The following is a 12,363-nucleotide window of genomic DNA, read 5'->3' on the forward strand; positions in this document are numbered from 1 at the left end:
CAAATTATTCAAAGAGCTGAAATTTTTCATAAATAAAACTTTGCAGTTAATATAAATTACTTGAAACTAAAGGGATGCATTTCCTTGTAAAATAAAGTTTATCAAGTATAAATTGTGCAGAAAGCCTTTTTCAGATTGAAGAGTGCATTGAATATTTTTACAACCAATTTCTCCACATTCCCTTCTTCCTTGTGAATCTTTGCATTGTGCTCTGGTTAGAATGCCAGGCCATCTACAAATTCCCATGCGTCTTTATTTAGACAGTCATAGGAAGGATGTATTGTCACAGATGAACTGGTATCCCTCATTGTCTATATCCTTACATACAACCAACAAGGGATACCAGTTCAACTGGGACAATACATCCATCCTGGGACAGCCTAAACAAAGACATGCACGGGAATTCCTAGAGGCCTGGAGTTCTAACCTGACATCAACAAACACATCAATTTGGATCTCATTTGCCAACCTCTCAGAAAACAAACCAGAAGTGATATCACCCACCACAACAGACCAAGACACATAAATAGAAAGTGGGAGAGTACACCAGTACTTCAATGGAGGCTCGCTGATAATACCTAGCTTGGTGACAAAACCTCTGAGAACCAATCTCCTACCTCAGCGAGCAAACTTACACGTTGAAAGAATATTTAAGAATGACCGATATTTAAGAATGACACAAGAGCAGATTACAACAGGATCTGGACCAGATGGGCTAATGGGCTAAGAAGTGGCAGATGGAGTTTAATTCAGATAAATGCGAGGTGCTGCATTTTGGGAAAGCAAATCTTAGCAGGACTTTATAAACTTAATGGTAAGGTCATAGGGAGTGTTGCTGAACAAAGAGACCTTGGAGTGCAGGTTCATAGCTCCTTGAAAGTGGAGTTGCAGGTAGATAGGATAGTGAAGAAGGCATTTGGTATGCTTTCCTTCATTGGTCAGAGTATTGAGTACAGGAGTTGGAAGGTCATGTTGCAGCTGTACAGGACATTGGTTAGGCCACTGTTGGAATATTGCATGCAATTCTGGTCTCCTTCCTATCGGAAAGACGTTGTGAAACTTGAAAGGGTTCAGAAAAGATTTACAAGGATGTTGCCGGGGTTGGAGGATCTGAGCTACAGGGAGAGGCTGAACAGGCTGGGGTTGTTTTCCCTGGAGTGTGGGAGCTGAGGGGTGACCTTATAGAGGTTTGCAAAATTATGAGGGGCATGGACAGGATAAATAGGCAAAGTCTTTACCCTGGGGTCGGGGAGTCCAGAACTAGAGGGCATAAGTTTAGGGTGAGAGGGGAAAGATATAAAAGAGACCTAAGGAGCAAATTTTTCACGCAGAGGGTGGTGTGAGTATGGAATGAGCTGCCAGAGGATGTGGTGGAGGCTGGTACAATTGCAACATTTAAGAGGCATATGGATGGATATATGAATAGCAAGGGATATGGGCCGGGTGCTGGCAGGTGGGACCAGATTGGGTTGGGATATCTGGTCGGCATGGACGGGTTGGACCGAAGGGTCTGTTTCCATGCTGTGCATCTCTATGACTCTATGACTCTAAGATCCCTTTGTAAGACTTCAGACTGGATTTGAGACAAAAACACATTACTGCTCACGAAAAATTCTGCCACACAATATGGAGACCCTGTGAACAACTGGTTAGCTCCTCCCAGGAACAATCCTGGGAGAGTTATCAACTGATGTAAGTTAGTCTGGGTACAAGCTGTCTAATACAAAATTTCCACTCAAATGTTTTTTAAATGCTTTTCTTTTATACAATTGTTCCAAATAAGTGAAGTGGGTTTACCAATTTCAATCAACACTTTCCACACACTTCATCTTCTCTATAAAATCTGACGTTATAAATTACTGACAACGTGGATGGATGGGAATCTGCTGCTTGAGGATAAAATATGCAGATGCAGTCCATTATCAGGCTGGAATTTTGTCATGTCTTTTATGCCCATTGCAGAAGAAAATGTCTGACATCTGTGTTGCTGTTGAAGTTCTTGTCTCCCTTGGAAGATGTTTATTTACTCAAATCATGTCAAGGAAGACAGTTGTATTAGTGAAAGGAATGATCTCCTCTCTTTTACATTGCAAATAAGATAGACTCTCATGGGATCCTTCCAGTCACCCATGTATTTGTTTGGATATAGTTGATATTTTATAAGTTTTGTAGACAGTAAAGATTACTCTGCTGTTTTTAGCGGTGCTGTTTCTGTACAGCTAAGATGACTATATCAAGAGTTTATTCACATTCCAGATGGCTGTGTTGTCAAAAATCTCCCTTGATAAGATTTTGAAGATCTGCTGGCATTTGGAAGACATTTGAAGAATTCCCCAGTGAAATCAGTAGTGTTTTCCAATCTCTCAGTCACAAAGAGTTGTCAGACACCAGCATAAATATTCTTCAGTGATGTACATTTTCTCTTAGGTGCATAGAAACATTGAAAATAGCAGGGAGTTGGCCATTCAGCCTTCAAGCTTGCTCTGCCATTCAATATGATCATGGCTGATGATCCAACTCAGTTCCAGTTTTCTTTCCATGCCCTTTGAGCCATTTTGTCCTAAGAAATATATCAAAACCTTCCTTGAAAACATTCAATGATTTAGTCTCAATTGTTTTCGATGTCAGAGCATTCCACAGGACCACCACTGTCTTGGTAAAGAAATTTATCTTCATCTCAGTTCTAAATGGCAGTATCCTTAAATCTGACCCCTCGCTCTGGATTTCCAGGTCTTTGGGACTATCTTTCTGTATTTATCAGTTGATATAAGATAGTCTGTTGAGGTACAAGCTACCTTATAGAAAATCTCCACTCAAGTATTTTTTTCATGCTTTTCTTTCATACAATTGTTCCAAATAAGTAAACCCTGTCTAGATCTGTTCGAATTTAAGATTTCTTTCTTTTAATGAGATTTCCCCATCCCCTCATTCTTCTAAACACTGGTGAATATAACTGTAAGTGAGCTAATCTCTCTTCATACATCAGCCCTGCCATCCTTGGAATCAATTTGGTAAACCTTTGGTGCACTTTCTTTAAAGCAAGATCATTGTTGCTCAGATGAGGAAATGAAAGCTGCACACAATACCTAAGGTGTGGCCTTACCAAGGCCCTGTATAACTGGAGCCAGATATCCTGCTCCTGTATTTGAATCCTCTCACTGTGAAGTCTAACGTACTAATTTGTCTTCCGCATAGTCTACTGCACCTGCGCGCTTTTAGCAACTGGTGTACACAGACTCTTAGGTCTCACCGTACCTCCCCCTTTCCCAATCCATTGCCATTCTGATAATAACCTGTCTTCCTGTGTGGCTTTGCTACCAAGGTGATTAACCTCACGTTTATCCACTTTATACTTCATTCACTATGCATTTGTCCACTCATTCAACTTGCCTAAATCACACAGAAGCATCTCTGCATCTTCCTTACAGCTCACAGCTTTGTGCCCTCTGCAAACTTGGAGATGTAACTCATGTTTTCCCCTCATCTAAATTGTTAATATATTGTGAATAGCTGGAGTCCCTGCACTGTATCCAATGGTATCCCACGATATTACTGCCTGCCATTTGGGGGGAAAAAAATATTTCTACTCTTAATTCCCTTACTGCCAATCAGCTCTTGATTCGTGTCCATAATCCCATGTGCAAAAGTTTTATGCACTAATCTCATGTGGAACCTTGTCAAAACCTGTCTGAAAATCTAATTAATACTCACTGTCCCTAACCAGCACTAATACTTACATTCCCCCTTTGTCAAACAATGCTAATTCTGTCCAATCCTGTCATTATTTTCCATATGTTCTGCTATTAAATTTTATGATGAACTCTCATATTTTTCCCAGTCTTGATGTCAGGCGAACCAGTCCATAATTCCCTGTTTTCTGTCGACACTCATCTAAGTCAAATCTTAAGCCCTCTCTGGTAAAGAGCTCGACTGATTTGAAAATAATTAATTTCTGATCTCACATCTATAAAATTCTCATCCTATCTTTGCTTCTACGTTAATTTCAGTGAGGCTTATGAAACCTTCCTCTTCTTGAGCAAAAGGTTAATCTATCGTTAAAACAAAAGCACAGAGCTGCGGATGCTGGAGATCTCAACAAAAATGAAAACTGCTGAAGAAACTCAGTAAGTCCGACAGCAACTATGGGAGATGCTGTCAGACCTGTTGAGACACTCCAGGAATTTCTGTTTGTTTAAAATCTATCACTGTTATTTATTTTCGGAACTGTTAGAGATTCTTGAGCATATTATAGAATTTTAAGAGTGAAGTATGCACTTTCGGCTCAGAAGTGAGGGGTATTGGTTTCTGAAAACATACACCATTCCATAAAGTATTAATCATTATATTTTAAGCGTGCTCTCAGAACTTCTTTGGTTTATTCTGCTTATAACATGGAAGCGTAGAAAGGTTGCAGCTTAAAAAAAAGCTATTCAACTCGTCATGTACCAGCTGAATAAGCTGTCCTCCTATTTTAATCCCATTTTCTACCTTGCAGGTTACAAACTTCAGATGTAAATCCAGGTTCCTTTCTTTCATGAGTTGAGGATTTCTGCTTTCAGCATTGGTAGCAAACTGGGTAGCAAATTCCTGGCACCTACCTTGGTCTGCATAAAAAAGTTGTTGTCATGTCGCATCACTTTATATTCTGGGCTGCCTGGGAATTAACATAGTAATAGAAAACTAGTCTTTCCTTTCCATGACAAGTTCAGCATGTAATAGAGAAATTAAACAGAACTTTGACCTTTATTTCGAAGGGAATGAGTACAAAAGTAGAAGGGTCTTGCTAAAACTGTACAAGGCACTCGTTCGATCATGGCTGGAATATTAGAACAGTCTTGGGCCCTTTATCTAATGAAATGTATACTTGCACTGGATCTCTGGTGCTGTGAGGCCATTTGTCTTCTGAAGGAAGGTTATTTTTCTTTTTTGTTCACAGAATGTTGTTACTGCTGGTTAGGCTAGCATTTATTACCAATCTCTGATTGTCTAAAGGGCAGTTAAGAGTCAACCGCATTTAGCTCATGTGTCACTACCTGTTATGGCAACTTTGCCATTCAAGATCAGAGACAGATACAGAGAGTGATGAAACTGGCCCGGACTGTCACAAAGGCCAACCTCCCATCTATAGAATCCATCTACCGGGCCCGTTGTTAAGGAAAGGCCACTAGCAATTCATCCCTCCCTGGCAATGTTTTTCTACAACCTCTACCATTGGGGAGAAGCTACAGAAGCCTGGACACATGCACCAACTGGTTTTGAAACAGTTTCTACCCTACTGTTGTTCGAATACTGAATGGACTCACAAACTTCTTAACATTCGCTTGTACCTGTGTTTTTGTTTTTGCTGCTGTTTACCTATTATTTACTTATCTACGCTACCTAACTATGTGATCTGCCTGTATTGCTCACAAGACAAAGCTTTTCACTGTGCCTTGGTACTGGTGACAATAAATTCAATTCAATTCAATTCAATTCAATTCAATTCAATAGTTTGTTCCAGCCTGAAGCGAATACCAGGGAGACAAATGACATCAAGAATTAAAGATTAAATGTGAAGACATTGGTTTTAATGTTTTCAATATTTAGTTGGAAATCAATTTTGCTCATTGAGCACGAAGTATGAGACAAGGCATCAATCAGTTTAAAGACAGTGGTGAATCTAACAATCCCATCGTGGGTTTTCAGCTGTTCTTAGTATATATGTGAAATCTGATGCTGTGTTTTGAGATGCAACTGTCAAGGGACAGGGACTAGATGAGAAATCAGATGGGATCATTATTAGATCCTTGAATAAATCCAGAAGTAATGTCTTTGAAGCTGGGGGCTTATGAGATGTGAGTCTGAGGGTGATGAAAGTTTTGAATTAAGAATGAGAGAAGATTTATTACCTTGACAACTCTGGTGAGGTTATTGACATTATTTTACTAATTAAATCAGGCCTTGGACTTAACAGCTTTTTTTTTTGAAAAGGTGTTCACTTTAAGTAGAGTAAGGAATGTCCGATTTCCCCAAACAGGCAATTGGGGATAATGCCAAATGCATGCTTGACTAACAATGACAAACATGGAACATAAACTTTTTGTGTTATCTGAAGTAACAGGAAGCAACATATGCAGTCTATATTTTTCCCACTTGCCCTCTTGATTTTGGGTGTGATTTGATTTCAAATTGTAATGATGCATTGTTGAATATCATTTTTGTAGCAACTCAGTGGACGAACTTAGTCCGCGATAGTAGGACAAAACATGCCATTGTAAATTGGTGGTACATTTTATACCCTGCATGATTTTCTTTTCTGGAGACCAATTTCACTATTGTTGTAAGATACAATTATTATACTCGCTTTAAGAAAGCTTATTATTTAGTGACAGCTATGTGTTTTGTGCTTAGAAAATGAGATGGGGCAACAACACTTTTTTTTTCAAAATGACTACAACTTGATTGCTTCCTAACTAAGACAGCATTCACATTGACAGCAGTCACCACAAAAACATAAAGGAATTCATTTTCAATGGCACCGTTTGAATGGCTCTCAATCTATTCATTACAATATGGTAGTTTTCTAAGGAAAAGTAATTTACATTCACTTCTGTTGGAGATTTTTCACTTGGGAAATGACATTTAATTGGAGACAGTTTATTCTCTCTAAGAGCTATAGAAATAATATTAGAAGTAAACATCACAGTTTTTTTTCTGAACTTACAGAAACAAAGTCTTGTATTGACACATCAACATTGTTGACTTCATACTAAAGAGTACATTTCGGATACAGTCAATATTAATTTTTAAATCTACATAGCATCCAATATGCATATTTCAAAATGACATAGATGATCAGGGATTATGTTTTCAACATTGTTAGTTGGGGAATGTGAATTTAATGAGAAGACCTCTTGCACAAACGCATACAAAGCTGGAAAAACTCAGCAGGTTATTAACGTCGAGTCTAGTGTGACTTTTTTGAGTTCTGATGATGCCATCTCAGACTTAGAATGTTAACTCTGTTCCTCTCTCTAAAGATGCTGCCAGGACTGCTGAGTTTCTCCAGCACTTTGTGTTGACTCCATATTTACAGCTTCTGCAGAGTTTTTCTTTTATCTGAATTCCTGTCGAATTCCTATATCACATTCATTTGGTTAAAGAGAACTGCAGTTCAAAATTTCCTAATTATATAGCATTTACATTTTTAAGAAAGAGTGCATTTTGCTCAACTGTTAAATGGCAATGTATATTGTCCATTTCAGCTTTCTTCCAACCCTCATCTTATTCCACCAATATAACTGAGTGGTACCTCCGTGGTCTTTGTTTCCTAGATCCAAAAGTTCCATCTGCAGTGTACAACTGGGTCCTGGGTGGAGACTTCAGCCAGAGGAGGGTATGGATATCAGATCTAGGTTTTGGGGAGTGACAATGAAGCTTCATGTGAGTGCAGGGGGATGGAGGATGTAAGGAAAGGTAGAAAAGGATTGTGGATAGGTAGCTGCACGAAGGCGTGGGCACATAAGGAGGCTGCAAGAGGTATGATGGGGGAAAAAGAGGCTGCAAGAGTTGTGAGGTGTGAGGTGCATGAGAAAGATGCTACAAGAAATGTGAAAGATAAGGAGATGGGGTGGAATATAATGGCTGCAAGAGGAGTATGGAGGAAAGAAAAGTCTGTAAGAAGATAGGGAGAGAGGATGATGGAGACTGCAAAAAGGGTACATTTTATACTGCTCAATAAAAGACTTCTCAGACACCTTGGATCTAAGAATACTTAGAAACACTGAGGTAATTAATTCATTGCTAGTAACTGCGCAAATTCTGGTTCAAGGCAACATCAATTTTGGAGCTACTAAACTTGTGGGGAAAAATGTAGTTGGCCATATTCTAATGTCAAATTTAAATCTGAGACTGAGGTCCAAGATGGAATAAATATTAGCTGTGACCTTGACCCAAGCTGCAAAAGATGTGCTAACGTTGATGGCTTTTCATACTTAAGTTATTTTGCAAACAAATACATTTCTGTTAATATATGCCAAATGTCTAATACGAATACAAATATTGTATAAATGAAATTAATATTTTCCTTCTGCATTGTGGCTTTAGGTTTAATGGGGAGTTAATTATTGAGGAATCAGTATATTCTAATTCTGCTTTGGTGTGATCACAAAAATACCGTTTGTTGATACAAATACAGGAGATATTGTTATGTGATAGCTCCATCTAATAAACGGTTGAAAAAGTAGGCCCCAAAAAGTCAAAAGCATTCATTAAGAAATTGCCTAATGCAGAACTTAGGAAGTAAAAATTATTTTGACCCTTGATGTAAAGACATAATTAATACCTTCTCCTATTGATTTATTGTTGAATGTGTTCAGCTGAATAAGTGACCTCATCCATTCACTCCAGCAAATGGTCTTTACAGGCTCAACCATTCAACCTCATACTAAATGCGCTTGTTTTCTTTTTGTTTGGGCAAAGTTCGAGAGAGTACTGTGGGGCATACTTGCAGGTGTTTGGCTGATTTGTTGGATTTTGAAGGAAGTGCCATTGCATTCTACCAGGGAGGTATGATGACTTTTTTTTTGCCCTGTATATAAGAAAGCCTGCGGGAGTTAATGGTACCCCAGTTGATGAATAGCTTGCTTTGCAACACAACAGGGATCTGAGAATATGTTGCAGGGAAAGGAGTCTGTGTGTCAGAACAGGAGAAAGGGTCTCCACAGAAGATCCTTCTCTTCAAGCATTTTCAAAGACTACTTCTCCTATCTCCAGTTAAACAGGAGCAAGGTATTAGATACTTACAATTTAGCAAGAAAATGAACACTTTTTAAAAGACTTTGCATCATTCTAACAAGACAAGGATGTCATTGTGAGTTTGAGTCACTGTGCCTTGTGACTTCTATAAAGGAAGATAATTCAACTGATAAGATGTGACACAGCCAACCTTTCCTCAATTTTCATCCATCAATGCATCAAAGAAGGGACGGGAACCCAACGCACCAGGAGAAGGGTCTTCACTTTTATTTCTCTCTGCAGAAGATGATTGGTTTTGCCAGGATTCCCAATGGTGTAGGGAGCCATTGACAGCAGCACTGCAGGCACCCCATGTAAAAAAGGGAATGTGTATGCAATCATAATGGACAACAGTTCATCAGCGTGTGCACATGACCAAACAACTTTCTCAGACATAGTATCTTGGTATTAAGGCAACCAATCAGACCTGCCGTCCTGGGATTCTGTGTGACAAATCAAATGTATTGCTTCATGGAATGGGGTACCTTCAATACATCTGGCTTAATACTCAACTGGACCACCTAAGCAAACAAACACAGCATGTCCATATTAAGTGTCAAAAAATGTGGTACTGGAAAAGCACGGCTGGTCAGGCAGGATCCGAGGAGCAGGATTCCTGATGAAGAGCTTATGCTCAAAACATCAACTCTCCTGCTTTTCAGATGCTGTCTGACTGGCTGTGCTTTTCTGGCAACTGACGTTTTGACTCCTGCATCTCCAGTTCCCACTTTCTCCTGTCCATATTCAGAGTCATACAGCTACAAGGAGCATGAAGAAGAAAATGATTAGCATTTTCAAATAAGAGTTTAACTGCCTTAGACACCCTTTGTGGAGATATTCTCCAGGGCGGAGGTTCACATTTGTGGTGGTCCAATGCGCCATTCACAAATTACTGCAATGAGCTTTTGCTTAGTATAAAGGCTAGTGCTTAATGTAAAGGCTAATCTAGCTTTTGCTGCCTGGTATTCAGAGGTCACATCAAGAGGAGCAGGGACAAGGTATCCAGAACTCCTTTGCAGCAGTCAAATTATTGTTATGCAGCTGAGATGATGGTTTCCCTAAGGTGTCACACTAACAGCATTGTTGCTTTACCATTCCTCATCATTTAAACTGTCCACTACAATCTAATGGAGCATTCTTTTGGCTAAAATTGTGAACTAAACCCACAAGCTGAAAAAATTATCCACAGCATATATATCCAATTATGAATGCCATAATGAATTATTCAAACTTGTGTATCCATTTAAAACCCATCTTTCTTTTGCCTGGCCGAGTTTTCATAATAGGCACTGCTCCTGTGTTTTTTTGCAACAGCTTAATTACACATTGAGTTAATAGAATCCCATCCTTTTAACAAACAAGATTGGTTGCTCACATGGTGCCTTAACAGGAAGATCTAGTCTAGCTGCAAATTCCCTTGCCCGCTCTACCTGGATATCCTGACCTGTCTATAATCTTATCAGCCCTCTTGCAAAGTGCATTTGTTTACTTCCTTAATACAATGTGTCTGCATGGGAAATTCCAATAATATCAGAGATAGAGCCCTGTAAAGAAGATGGCACATTGAGATTCAGTGCTGCAGTTGCCTCCACTACATTGTGTGCCCACCATATCCCTGAGGATGTAGATAACATTGCATTAAAATGCAGATTAGTGTGTCCCAGGAACATTTGCAGATGCATTATCTGGGTCCTGTGAGCCATCAGATATGCAAGGCACATGCATCTATTTCTTCCTTGATGCCAGGCCTTCTGTCATTGTGCTTTCTATTGCTACTGCTGGGTAGCCTTCACTATTCGTGTGCCAAACATGTTTTACTGGGGTGCTGATCCTCTCCAGCATTCGAAGATGAAAGGAGCATAGAGTTAATCCATGGTTCCACAGCTCCCTTTTCTTTTCTGGGCAGCCTTGAAAATGTCTTCCTGTTAGGGACTTAGATATTGATGTCATTTTAATGAGTGACATCTCTGACCCTTTAACATTAAATTCAACACTTGATTTATGCATTATGCATCTCTCAGAATTTGCCGTTCTCAAGTTTTAACACAGAAACTCTGTCTGAAAACAGCCTCCAGTCCTGCATGTTGAAAGGACTCTCGCAATCAGGCAGCTGTAGGTCATTAACTTTCCATAGTCAGGTTATTGAAGGCAGGAGAGACTTGGGTCAGTTTCACATTGTCATTGAGGTTGCAGCAAATCGAAACAAATAAGATTTAATTTACATCCAAGTGGTCCATTTTCAATGGCAAATAAGCAAGTTTCCCCCAAAAACCTTTCTGCTACCAATGTCATCCAGAGCCCATTGGTAGGGTTCTGACTGATTTTAGCCTTCTGTCTGATGCTCCAAACCATTCAACCACCTGCTAAACTCCAGGCTGCTCCCCAAAATCCAGCTCCAAGTGGCAGCGGTGCTTCCTCCGCAGTCCACCTTCCTCATTGGGCTGCACTAACTGATCAGGCACTGATCATCTGAAAGCGGAAATGCAGAATGAGAGGTTTGGAGCAAGGGAAATGCTTAACTTGAGAGAGAGAAAAAAAATCAAAGATCACAAATCTGCAATGTTGTCTTCTAGTTACTGATTTGAAGGATAAGAGTGAGATGGGATTTGTTAAGAGATGGGTGGCAAGGATATACAGTCATCCTCAAATGTTTTTGTTGATAGCTTTGGTCACGTCTGTTGCCATGATGTGTGACACTGTCTCCGCCAGCAGGCTCAGGTCATACTGATATGTTTGATACCCTCTGCTTTTGCTCTGCTCTCTCCTGGTACAAAAGAGGAAAGAATATCAGTAATGGTGTTGCAGTGTTATTGGGTGATGCATCTGACATAGCTGAATAGCCAGAAATGCATGAAAGCAGGGTGAGATAGGTGTGAGAATATCTGGAGTCTCGAAATGTCAGCTAAGAGTCCCGAGTGCTGTTTGGCGAGTGATTGGGGTTTTGTTATATTGAGCCACATGTGGAGCAGTAAGTGGGAAATGTCATGTGCAGATTAAATTCACTAACCTTGTCCACCCATGCGAGATCAGTGAACCTCTGATAGCACTGCCTGTTCCCGAGGGCCAGACTTTGAGAATTGACTTCCCTGGGCAACCTACTCCCATTCTCTTTCTTTAAAAGAGTTTTGCATGTTGTCCTTGACAACAGCACCAGGAATAATTTAATCATGACAAATGTATGACTTCCTTTCTATGCAAATGGACAAACTTGAATTTGTTTCATTCTGAGTTTGATAGTCAAGTGGATACAAGGAAAGGGAGAATGTGTGGTAAGAGCAGAAGCATTTATAGCTTTCAGGGATATCTATTTTCTTGTCATTTTTCTCCTGTTTGCTTTTAGTTATTATAATAGTGAACCCATAATTTGACAGGATGTCTTAACAAGCCTCACCTGTTTTATTTCACATATTGTGCATCTTTCAATGGTTAAATATCTTTTCAGATGCTCTCTCATTACATAAATCTTAAAATATCACCAATACTCTATCAATGTCTCTCCATTTGAAGTATTGATGCAAGTGTACTTTCATACATATTCTATCTTATCTATTTAAAAAACAATTTTCAAGAAAACGCTTATTCTTGCCT

This window comes from Hemiscyllium ocellatum, chromosome 4 (genome assembly GCF_020745735.1).
Source record: "Hemiscyllium ocellatum isolate sHemOce1 chromosome 4, sHemOce1.pat.X.cur, whole genome shotgun sequence".
Classification (NCBI taxonomy): Eukaryota; Metazoa; Chordata; class Chondrichthyes; order Orectolobiformes; family Hemiscylliidae; genus Hemiscyllium; species Hemiscyllium ocellatum.